Here is a 12755-nt window from a genome sequence, read left to right on the forward strand (position 1 = left end):
GATTACATTTATAACATCATAATTCACAGTTCCTTATATCATGTACTTGCTTTCCACATTAAAAAAAAACATTTCTTTTAACTAAATTGTTAATCAAATGATATTTTTTTTCGCATACAAAGCATGTTTTAGGCTGCCCCCAGTATTTCACCATACCTTTGTGTCCTTCAACATTTATAATGCTTGGAATATGTACAATGTTCTCATTTTCAATTTTCAAAATCACATTGTAGTCTCACACCTCAGTCCACAAACCTCCCTTATCATATACTTTTGACATATCCAATATATCTTTGCATAACTCAAATAAATGTCCTTTTAAAGTCTCTTTTTCTACTTCAGTCCTAAATTGTATCGTACTCTTTTTCTTTGTCTCTCTATAAAAAGTCTTCAATACATATGATTTCCACAGAATACAGTTTTAGTTTTTTTCGTATTCTTCTAGAAATGTTTCCATTATTTGACGAGTCTCAAAAATAATGTCACAAAGTGTCTCTTTGTTTATATGTATAAAAGCTCTTACATCACTTGCTTTTAGTCCTAATGCTGTAATTACTCCATCCCATATCTTATATCTGTCCAATTCGGTATCATCTTTCTTTTCAATTTGTACTGTAAATAGTATCTTTTTTATACCAGTTACTTTTTCCTTCTTTCCTTTTTGCAGTACCAGCCTTCACCATCTAGGCATATGATTTTCCTTTCATCACCAACTCTTCTGCTTGTTGAATATCTTTCCTTTGAATTTTATCCATTAACTCTCCACAGGACACATCTTTACTACTCTCTGGTTCATTCAAATGAATCATGGTCATAAGCAGCTCATCCCGCAACCCTCCTGAATGGAGGGTTGTTACAACACATTCTTTTGTTGATACCTCTTCCTCAAAGAAATTTTGTTGAAAAATAACCTCAGAATCAATCAAAGACAAAACTGCCTTTTCTTTCAGATCTGCACACTGACTATTCTAAATTCTGACTTCTAAATTAACATTTCCTTAACTCTCTGATTTCATATCAACCATAATATAACAAATACTTTTTTTAACAATACTTTTGACCTCTTTCTTACTTTTGTTTCTATAATATCCAAATTCAATTATACCCAAATTTAAATTGTTCACATCTTTAAATTTATTCACATATTTCTTATCTATAATCTTTTTCCATAACATTTTTGATATCTTATATTCCAAAAAAAAACATGTTCACAAGTTTCAAATTCCCCACAATATCAACAAACTCTGTCTTTTATACTTCTATATGCATATTTGCCTTTACTGGTAATATTTGTATAGACAGTTTCCATAAAAAATTCTGACCTTCTATATGTCTTTTACATCTTTTCATTCTTGCAATAATGACATTCTATTTCACCTGCCGTGGGACTGACTGCTGGCGATTTTCTTCGTGTTGCGTTTTGAACCTGATGTTCATTATGGTGCATGTCTTGTTTGCATCGATTAGTATCCTCCCCATGCGAATGTATCATGGCCTCAATGGTGACCTGTCTCTTGTTGGTTATGGGAGGTTTTGTTGTATCGTTGGCGCCTGGTCCAGGATCATCAAACACCGGCAACTCAGCGCAGGCAGCCGACGTCAAGGTGGGGGCGCAACTCACGATGTCAATCACACCTTCTCTGATAGCAGAGTTGGATTTCTGAGTTGCAGTTCCTAAATCACTCCGAGGATGAACATTCATTTTCTCTCTCGGCCAAGAGAACACTTGGCCTTTCTGGAAGTCATTGTAATCCCTCTCTAACTTCCTTTTCTTATCTTGAATAGACTTGTTGTCTATAGTGGAGAGGGTTAACTTCAGATCTTCACAAAGTGTATTGAGTTCGTCACCATTCAATATTTTAACCAGTTCACTTTCTATATCCCTTATCTCTGCTATCAATATATCCTGTGCCAAATTATATTGCTCTATTAGTATCTTCATGTAGCCGAAACTTGTCTCCTGATTAAGTTTCTGCCATCTAGTTAAGAGATCCGGATGGGATGAATCAAACATGGGCATCTTCAGAACTCTGAGCCCTCTTGGTACGAGTCGGAAGCTCAAGCAAGCTTCCATGTGTGATTTTTGCCATTGCACATTTCTTAATTTGTGTATTTTATTTTCCAGTCGTCTGGTAATGAAAATAACATCCATATTCCGCTTGCGATTATTGTTGGTTGTTTCACTATTAGTCAAATCCTTCGTGGTTAACTTCAAAAGCGGGTTCACTCCCATAGTTATGAGTCCGCTTACACAAGGCAACTTATTATATCCTAAATCTGTGGAGATTTCCTCAGATAACAGTCCTTCAGCCATGGCTCAGCAGGTGGTACAAGAACAGTCAAATACACGTATAATAACAAACCACCCTGTTGAGTAAAGTACCTTCGTAGCGAAAAGATTACTAGTAAAAATAAACAAATCCGAAGGTACACCAAAGGCTGGAACACCAAGAATTCACCAATAACACATAAAATCAATCCTTTATTGGAAACAAAATGCCTAGGACAGTAAGCGCTTTCACGTTTATTATAACGCTTATTCATACTTCAATAGCATAGTGATACATTATCCGCTTAAAATAGCATACCGGCACACCTCCCATTCATCAATTAACTTTTTTGTTGAAAAATAACCTCAGAATCAATCAAAGACAAAACTGCCTTTTCTTTCAGATCTGCACACTGACTATTCTAAATTCTGACTATTAAATTAACAACATTTCCTTAACTCTCTGATTTCATATCAACCATAATATAACAAATACTTTTTTTAACAATACTTTTGACCTCTTTCTTACTTTTGTTTCTATAATATCCAAATTCAATTATACCCAAATTTAAATTGTTCACATCTTTAAATTTATTCACATATTTCTTATCTATAATATTTTTCCATAACATTTTTGATATCTTATATTCCAAAAAAAACATGTTCACAAGTTTCAAATTCCCCACAATATCAACAAACTCTGTCTTTTATACTTCTATATGCATATTTGCCTTTACTGGCAATATTTGTATAGACAGTTTCCATAAAAAATCCTGACCTTCTATATGTCTTTTACATCTTTTCATTCTTGCAATAATGACATTCTTTTTCTCAATGTTCAATTCCTTCCAAGGATATATCCTATAATGTTTTCCATAATCTTATCATACCATTATTTTCTCTTATTATCAATTTCATTTTCCACAATATAATCTTGTCTTGATAATTATACACTTCTTTATTACAGCAGACCCTCCTGTATCTTGAGCTAAAAAATCAACCATTCTGTTTTATATTTTAAATGTAATACATTTGATAATAATGAACCCTCATTTTCTTTTAAACATTTCATCACTGTGTATAAGTTTAATGAGGACATATACACTATAGGGATTATTAACCTTAAACTTCCTTTTTTACTTTGCACACACATAACCCCTCTTTTTACAGGGATCATCCTCAATCCCCAAATATAGGAAAATATTATATTGTATACATATTTCTCTAAGTTTAAAGGAAGACTAAAAACACCAGCTAAATAAGTAATATTTGCTAATAATATAGAATTTATTAAATAAGCTTTCTTTTTAAAAGGAAGCCTAAAAGACTTTCAAAACACACACATATATAATCCTCAATATTTTGGAATATTTTCCCCTATTTTTTTATTTCCATATGGAATGTACAATTTCTTGTTTCTGTAAGTGTATTCCAAGGATGTTAATTTTATCCTTATTGAAATATATTTTACTAAACCTTCCCTCAAAACATAAACTTTGACTTTTGTCTTTATTTACTATGAAATCAATAACCTGGATTATTTCTTGCATTTGTTTTATCACTGTTTCCATGCTTGCTTCATTCTTTGTTGTAATAATAATATCATCTGCATAATTCAGAAATAAATTGTCATTTGTATCCCTTCATTTGAAGTATAGCTCATAACAGCCATCTCCTCATTCATATACATAGATATTGCATTCATTACTAATGCAAACAATGTACTGCTCGATGGACAACCTTGTCTAATACCCTTTTCCACCTCTATATCTTTGTTCACCCATTCATTTATCATGATCTTCACTATTTTGTACTTATATGCTGACATGCACAAGTTTTTCAGCCTGTTACTTATATTATATATATCAAACATATCCCATAATACTGAGTGATGAATCAAATCAAATGCTTTGCTTAAATCGCCTACCATTACTTTTGCCTGAACATTTTAACTACTATATCACCTACTATCTCCCTAATTATTAACAATAAATCTTGAACTTTTTTCCTTTTATGCCAAACATGTTCACTTACATTACCTACTTTTTCCACCTTTTTCATAAATCTGTATTATTTAACACAAATTGTCTCCAGTTCTGTATTTCTTCCTTCTCTCCTTTTTTTCCCATATAAACCTAATGATACCTCTCCATAGCTCTTTATACCTGAAACCTTTTTCTAACCATTTGCTCAATACTTTATAAACCATTTATTTTGCTCTATAGTCATATTATTGTACAGCTTATATTTTATTCCACCTGGCCCTGCTGCTGAATCTAAATTCATTACTTTTATTGCATGTTCTAGTTCCTCTGTTCTTATATCTTTTTCTAAATCCTTATTCTCTATATCAGAAAATGTATGTGCCTTCCATTTTTCCATGAATTTGTTTTCTGCTCTTTAAATAATGTCTTAATATTTTCTTTTACTACATCCATAATCTCTTCTTGTGTATTATGCATTCTACCTGAAGGAACTTTCATTTCCATTATTACACTATTATTCTCTTTAATTATTTTCATTAAACATGGTGCAATTTCTCCTATTTTTTCAATAAATATCTTTGTACAATAAACATTCTATCTTATTGTTATTCAAATCATATAATTTCTGTTCTTTAATAAAAAAATCCTTCTCTAAACAATCAATCATATCATTGTTTAAATTCTTATATTTTATTTATATATTTTATTTTTTCCATGTATATCTTCTCTTTCTCCCATGTCACATATCATTTTTTTATATTTCTGTTTAAAATTTAAAATTTAACCACTACTCTGACCAATCTTTATAAAATTCTCTCATTTCTACAAGATCTTGCCATAATGGCATAACCTCTTTTCTCCCTTGAGCATCCCATTTCACTTCATGTAGTCTTGCTATACCTTTCCCTGTTTTTATATAATCATCATTGCCCTTAACCATAATCCAAATTGCCCTGTGGTCTGAAAAACCTGTCAATAACACTCCTTGCTTAACTATTACTAAGCTTTCTGACAATAAAAAAAATATCTATTTCTGTTCTTTTTTCTCCTCTTCTATATGTCCAAGACTCTAGATTGCACATTTTCAACTGCCCATATTTTATAATATCCTTTACTATTTTAACATCATAAGCCTTCTTGTTTTAGGTTCATAGGTTCATACTAGGCTATCTGCCCTAGGGCATTTATAAGCCTAGCCAGAGTTGTGTGGCTTTCACCACCCCTTAGGTTGAAGAATACTATACCCGTTAGTTTGCCGTGCCTCTGTCCAGCAGTGATACAGAGATGATCCCCGGGGTAAACCTACGATCTCCCATCCACTGGTCAAGATTCCTCTTGAACAGAGCCAGCGAGGTGCTCTGTCTCACATGGACTGGGATTCTGTTCCACAGCATAGGGAGTCTCTGGGTGATAAATCTGTCCCTCCAGCACGTCCTATTTATATCCGTGTTGAGGTTTAAGTCTCTTGCTCTTGTGGCTCTGGTGGATTTGGATTTTTTGAGGTGGAGCATGTCCATTAATTCCGGGTTGGACATGGCCTTGTATGTCAGACACAAGTCACCTCTGAGCAGATGGTATGCGACTGAATAGAGCTGGAGTTTCTTCAGTCGGGCAGCATATGGCATATTTTGAGCCCCTTTATCCTTTTGGTGAGGAACTTTTGGGGTCTTTCCAATTGCTGCAGGTGTCGGGTAAGATACATTCCGAATGGGGCATTGTACTCAATCATTGGTCTGATAAGTGAAGAGTACAGGGGAACAATGACCTCCCTTGATCTGGATGTGAATCCCTTCATAATCAGGTGGGCAATGTAGAAGGTCCTCCTAACCACTTTGGCAATGTGAGTGTCAAAAGAAAGGTTACTGTCAACTTGGGTCCCCAGGTCCCTGATAACCTCTTCTGTGCTTAATGGATTGCCACCTATGTGGTAACTTGGGGTTACCTTGTTTTTACCAAAGGGTATGACTATGCATTTTTTGGCGTTTAGCTTAAGGCCATGGCTCTGGCACCAGTTATCCGTTTCTATGAGACCTCTCTGAAGGATATCTGTGTCTGATGGATTTTCAACTATGGCGCCCAGTTTGCAGTCATCTGCAAACTTTGTCAGCCACAATCCTCCTATGTCTGCTTGCACTTCTGAAAAGTAGATGCCGAACAAGAGGGGGCCCAGGACTGAGCCATGTGGGACACCGCTTGTGACCGGCTTGGAGTCTGACATGGCACCAGCAACTCTAACCCTGTGGGTTCTGTCCTTGAGCCAGTTTGCAACCCATCTTGTGACATATGGGTTTACATTTAAGCTGGTGAGCTTTTCTATGATACCCGAGTGGGGTATTGTGTCTAAAGCTTTTGCAAGGTCAAGGTAGGCTGTGTGAACTGCCTTACCCTCATCAATGGCCTTGGTGACTGTTTCAAAAAAGTCGACCAAGTTCAAGAGGCATGATCTGCCCTTGACAAAGCCGAATTGGGTAGGATCCAATGTCTGTAGGTCCCCTATGTCTTTATTTATAAGTTCCATTATGATCCTCTCCATAGCTTTGCAGACCAGGCTTGTTAAGCTTATGGGGCGGTAATTACCAGGGTCCATAGAAGCACCGCCTTTGTGGAGTGGGACCACAGTTGCCGTATGCCACTCTTTGGGTACATATCCTGTGGTAAGGCTAAGATTAAACAGCAGCCATATGTGTGGGTTTAGTTCCTCATTGAGTTAGTGTAGCACACAGCCAGGGACACCATCTGGTCCCATTGATGCTGTGTTTTTAGCTTTAGAGAGAGCAGCTCTCACCTGGGCATTTGAGATGATTGGGAGGCTACACTCTGCTGGGATAGATATTTCTCCTTTTGGGGGGGGGGAGAAATTTTCACTGAACCTGTCTGCCAGTATGTTTGCAATGTCTGTGGGTTCAGTGGTTTTTGTATCATTTTGGACTAATTCTGAGCATATCTGGGAGTTTCCACCCAGATTTCTAACATAGCTAAAGAAGGCCTTATGATTGTCTTTTGAGTCCTTGGCGATTTTTCTCTCAAAGTTGGCCTTGGATGATTTTATGAGTGATCGTAGTTTTTTACTAGTATTGATCAGAGATGTCTTCCCTTTTAGGGATTTTGCTCTATCTTGTAGTAGCTTTCTCCTCTTGTTGTAAAGTTTGTTTATGGCTGGGGTCCACCAGATCTGGCACTTGCCTTTGGTGGAAAGGGTCTTGATTTTATTTGGGATTGCTTGATCCATGCAATCCTGGAGGTGCTCGTAGAAAGCATTTGTAAGGGATTCATCAGCATGGGTTGTGGTTTCCAATGGCTCAGGGGCCTTAAAGGATACCACACCAGTCTTAAGAAGTGTGAAGTTGGCTTTTGAGAAGTTCTTCACTGTGGTCTTTTTTGTTGGGGGTGGGGGCGGGATGTGGATCTCCAGTGAGATTAGTTTATGGTCTGATCTCACCAGTGAGGGATATACTTCCGGTGTGGAGCATTTTGTCCCCATGTTTGTGATGATCAGGTCTAGTATATTTTCACCTCTTGTGGGACTGGTGACAAGTTGTTCCATAGCATTTGAGTTTATGAACTCCAGGAACCTTTGGGCTAGGGTATTGGGGCTTGAGTAATGTTCCCAGTCTATGTTTGGGTAGTTGAAGTCACCCAATATGATGGTGTTTGGAGAGACATTTATACTCTCCATTGTCTTCAGGAAGGCTGTGTGGGGTTCCTGAGTTTGAGAGGGTGGCCTGTAACATGCTACAAACTGTAGAGCAGTTTTGCCTATGGTTAATTGCACCTGAATGGTCTCTGATGCTTCGTGAGTTGCCACCAGCCTGGAGGTGTGGGTATCCTTGATGAATATGGATACACCCCTTCCTTTTGTGGTACGGTCCAGGTTTTGGGGCCGGAACACATAATATGAGGTAAAACCTGATAGTGCCAGGGTGCTCTCAGGAGCCTTGAACCAGGTTTCAGTCACAGCACAGACATCGATGTTTTCCATACTGAGGAGGGCTTCGAGGGCGTGCATCTTGAGATTTAGACTTCTGGCATTGAGCAGCATTACCTTTAGTTTTTTTCCATTATTGTTTTCTAGGGCGGTGGGTTTAGAATTTGATCCTTGTCTAAAAAAGGCACTATGGGGGTGGCAAGAGCCTTTGCCAATATCCGGAAACCCAGGGGTGACAGGTGCAAGCCATCCCTTGCGAAGCAGCGTGGCTTGTCAAGCATGTCATTCCAGGCAGACAGACATTGGATCCCCTTAGAATGACACCAGAAATTAAGCCAATTATTAAAACTGATCATTTTGTCTCTGTATTGTGGCATCATTCTTGGTGAAGGTAGGATACTGCTCAGGGTCAGGGTCATACCAGCCTGGGCTACATAATCTGAGAGCTCCTTTATGTCTCTTTTCATGTAGTCCAGGGAGGTACGTCTCAGGTCATTTCCACCGGCATGGACAATGACTGAGTCATACTTGTACTTGCTGTGGAGTGACCTGAGTGCTTGTGTTATGTGGCGGATTCTAGCGCCCAACAGGCAGCTTACTGTGACCCCCTCCTTGTTCAGTCTGGTGAGTGGGACGTCAGTGTGTCTGACTATGGAGTCACCTATGACAAGTGTGTCTGGCATTGTGTTTGGCCTTAAGGGCTGTGACTGATTTGCACACTGACTTTGTGATCTATGTGTTGCTTGTGTTATGTCATGAGGTGGCATTTGTTTGGGTGTCTGCTTTGGAGGCCTCTGCTGTTTTGGTAGATTTTTGATCAGTGCCTCCGAGTATGTCTTTGTGTGTTTATGTGTTTGATTTGTAGTTGTGATAGTTCTATGTGAGACTGGGTTTATGGTGTGTGTGGTTACCTTCTCCTCCTGTCTGGTTTTGCCAGTCCTGAGTTGAGAAAGCTCAGCCTCCAGTTTGGCTATATAGTTGCATCTCTCGCATGTATTTGTGCTTTGTGGGAGGAGGAGAGGGTTGTCTGTGTACATGAGGCAATTGTAACATTGCCTCAATATTCCCAGATTCACCAGCTGAGCAGGAAAGGACACTAGCAACTGACCCTTTGACATGCTAGAAGAAATGAAAAAGTTTGCTGTGTAACTGAGTCAGAAAGGACCTATAGGGAAGTGGGTACTCAAGGGGGTTTTAAGCTAGTGAAGTACTTTGTAGTATAATATAGAAGTGCTTTACCTGACTAAAAAATGCTTTAGGAACAAGTGCTGAGCTTTACAGATAGAGAATAGACTGTTTAGATTACAAATAGAGCAGTTCTAAGGGAAAAAATGAAGAGCAGACTTTACGGAGCCAGAAATAGTTTAACCTTGTTTAACCGGCACTGCCCGATGGTGCTCTAGTGGCAACTCCATGCTAAATGCAGAAAAGGCAATAAGTCAGTAGTACAGGCTAGCACACTTTAGTGGGCAGCCAAACAATTAAATTAAACTGCAAACAAACACTTTTCGACTTGAATTAGACTAATTTCGACTAAAATGTACTTTTAAGTGCAGATAATAAAAATGCAGTAAATAACTATGAAAACAGTTAAAGCTTGCTCTAGGTAAGCAGTAGAAGGTAAAACAAATATAAAAAACAGCAGGATACTTAATCAGGAAAGCAGTCACTTTTTTCAGTTCTCTGTAGCCAGGAAGACTCAACAGGACCACGTGGAGCTGTGTCTGAGCAATATGGCTTCAAAAAAATGCCAGAGGCAGATTTTAACCAGGGAACTTCAAAAGAGCTAGAAATGGTCCAAAATGACCAATTATGACAGCTTCTTGTGCTGAGGTCACTTCCCTCAAGGACAGGTAGGCTATTCAAGGCTCCCCACTCCCACTGGTGAGCTAAGAAACTTCCTTCTATCCAAGTAAGGCAATGGACAACACAGGAACTACAACACAGCCCAGGATACAGCAAGGCCTGTAAACTGGTCTAACTAGTTTAGGATAGGTAGGAAAACAAGGAATTTTTTTTGTTTTTTTTTTGTTTTTAAATAGAAACACACAGAAATGCAGAAAAGGCAATAAGTCAGTAGTACAGGCTAGCATACTTTAGTGGGCAGCCAAACAATTAAATTAAACAGCAAACAAACACTTTTCGACTTGAATTAGACTAATTTCAACTAAAATGTACTTTTAAGTGCAGATAATAAAAAATGCAGTAAATAACTATGAAAACAGTTAAAGCTTGCTCTAGGTAAGCAGTAGAAGGTAAAAAATATAAAAAACAGCAGGATACTTAATCAGGAAAGCAGTCGCTTTTTTTCAGTTCTCTGTAGCCAGGAAGACTCAACAGGACCACGTGGAGCTGTGTCTGAGCAATATGGCTTCAAAAAATGCCAGAGGCAGATTTTAACCAGGGAACTTCAAAAGAGCTAGAAATGGTCCAAAATGACCAATTACTACAGCTTCTTGTGCTGAGGTCACTTCCCTCAAGGACAGGTAGGCTATTCAAGGCTCCCCACTCCCACTGGTGAGCTAAGAAACTTCCTTCTATCCAAGTAAGGCAATGGACAACACAGGAACTGCAACACAGCCCAGGATACAGCAAGGCCTGTAAACTGGTCTAACTAGTTTAGGAGAGGCAGGAAAACAAGGAATATTTTTTTTTTTTTTTTTAAATAGAAACACACAGAAATGCAGAAAAGGCAATAAGTCAGTAGTACAGGCTAGCACACTTTAGTGGGCAGCCAAACAATTAAATTAAACAGCAAACAAACACTTTTCGACTTGAATTAGACTAATTTCGACTAAAATGTACTTTTAAGTGCAGATAATAAAAAATGCAGTAAATAACTATGAAAACAGTTAAAGCTTGCTCTAGGTAAGCAGTAGAAGGAAAAACAAATATAAAAAACAGCAGGATACTTAATCAGGAAAGCAGTCGCTTTTTTTCAGTTCTCTGTAGCCAGGAAGACTCAACAGGACCACGTGGAGCTGTGTCTGAGCAATATGGCTTCAAAAAATGCCAGAGGCAGATTTTAACCAGGGAACTTCAAAAGAGCTAGAAATGGTCCAAAATGACCAATTACTACAGCTTCTTGTGCTGAGGTCACTTCCCTCAAGGACAGGTAGGCAATTCAAGGCTCCCCACTCCCACTGGTCAGCTAAGAAACTTCCTTCTATCCAAGTAAGGCAATGGACAACACAGGAACTACAACACAGCCCAGGATACAGCAAGGCCTGTAAACTGGTCTAACTAGTTTTGAGAGGCAGGAAAACAAGGAATTTTTTTTGTTTTTTGTTTTACATAGAAACACACAGAAATGCAGAAAAGGCAATAAGTCAGTAGTACAGGCTAGCACACTTTAGTGGGCAGCCAAACAATTAAATTAAACAGCAAACAAACACTTTTCGACTTGAATTAGACTAATTTCGACTAAAATGTACTTTTAAGTGCAGATAATAAAAAATGCAGTAAATAACTATGAAAACAGTTAAAGCTTGCTCTAGGTAAGCAGTAGAAGGTAAAACAAATATAAAAAACAGCAGGATACTTAATCAGGAAAGCAGTCACTTTTTTTCAGTTCTCTGTAGCCAGGAAGACTCAACAGGACCACGTGGAGCTGTGTCTGAGCAATATCATTGTTTGTTATCTTAGATTACAATTAAAGTCTTATCTTAAATTTGTTGTCTTAGATTACAATTAAAGTCTCCAACTACAATTATGTCCATGTTAACTGCTACATATTGTATTATCTTTCAAAACATCTATTCCCTCTTCTTTTTTATTACATATGCATATATTGTAATAATTCTGATAGCATGTTCTCTCCATCTTACATCAATAATAGTAATTCTACCTGTTATGACAAAGGTGGCATATAATATTTTAATTGTATCTTTATATAAGTATTCCTGAGCAGGTCTTTTTCCCAAAATTCCATATCACATTTTTCCCACACCACACTTCAGTTTGAATTCTTTCTGACTTTGACAAATATCTAGTATCTTCTAGTACAATAACATCATTATCTAGCTTTTTACACCACTCCAAAATTGCCATCCTTCTTTCCAACTTCTTAAAACTATTGACATTTAATGACAAACTTTACATGTATCTCTACTTTAAATAATGTGTATTCAACCTTTTCCTTTCTTTTTTCTTTTTTGAAATCTTCTATATTCTTCCATTTCCTTTCCCTTACACTTTTACAAATTTGATTTCTTTTTTAACTATATTCTATTTAACATCATCATTTTCACTTGAACCTGACTCTTCTTCTTCAGTATTTTCTATGTTTAAAACTTCCACCACTTTATCTTTTTGTATCATTCCACCTCCATCAGTAATACTACAATATTTTCCCCATTTTTTTACTTTTAATTCCTTTTTACCTTGTTTTTCTACTTCCTCTGTTACATCTGACACTGCTTCATTTTCTTTTTCTTTACACCCCTCAAATGTCCCATCATTTTACATTTATAACATTTTGGTTCACAAGTCTTTGCGTCATGTCCTATACCCCCACATGACAAACATCATTTCTTTTCACATTTGTTAATTAAATGATCTGTTTTTCCTCACAAAA

This window comes from Protopterus annectens, chromosome 1.part2 (genome assembly GCF_019279795.1).
Source record: "Protopterus annectens isolate FY-2018-M chromosome 1.part2, PAN1.0, whole genome shotgun sequence".
In the NCBI taxonomy this organism is placed as follows: Eukaryota; Metazoa; Chordata; order Ceratodontiformes; family Protopteridae; genus Protopterus; species Protopterus annectens.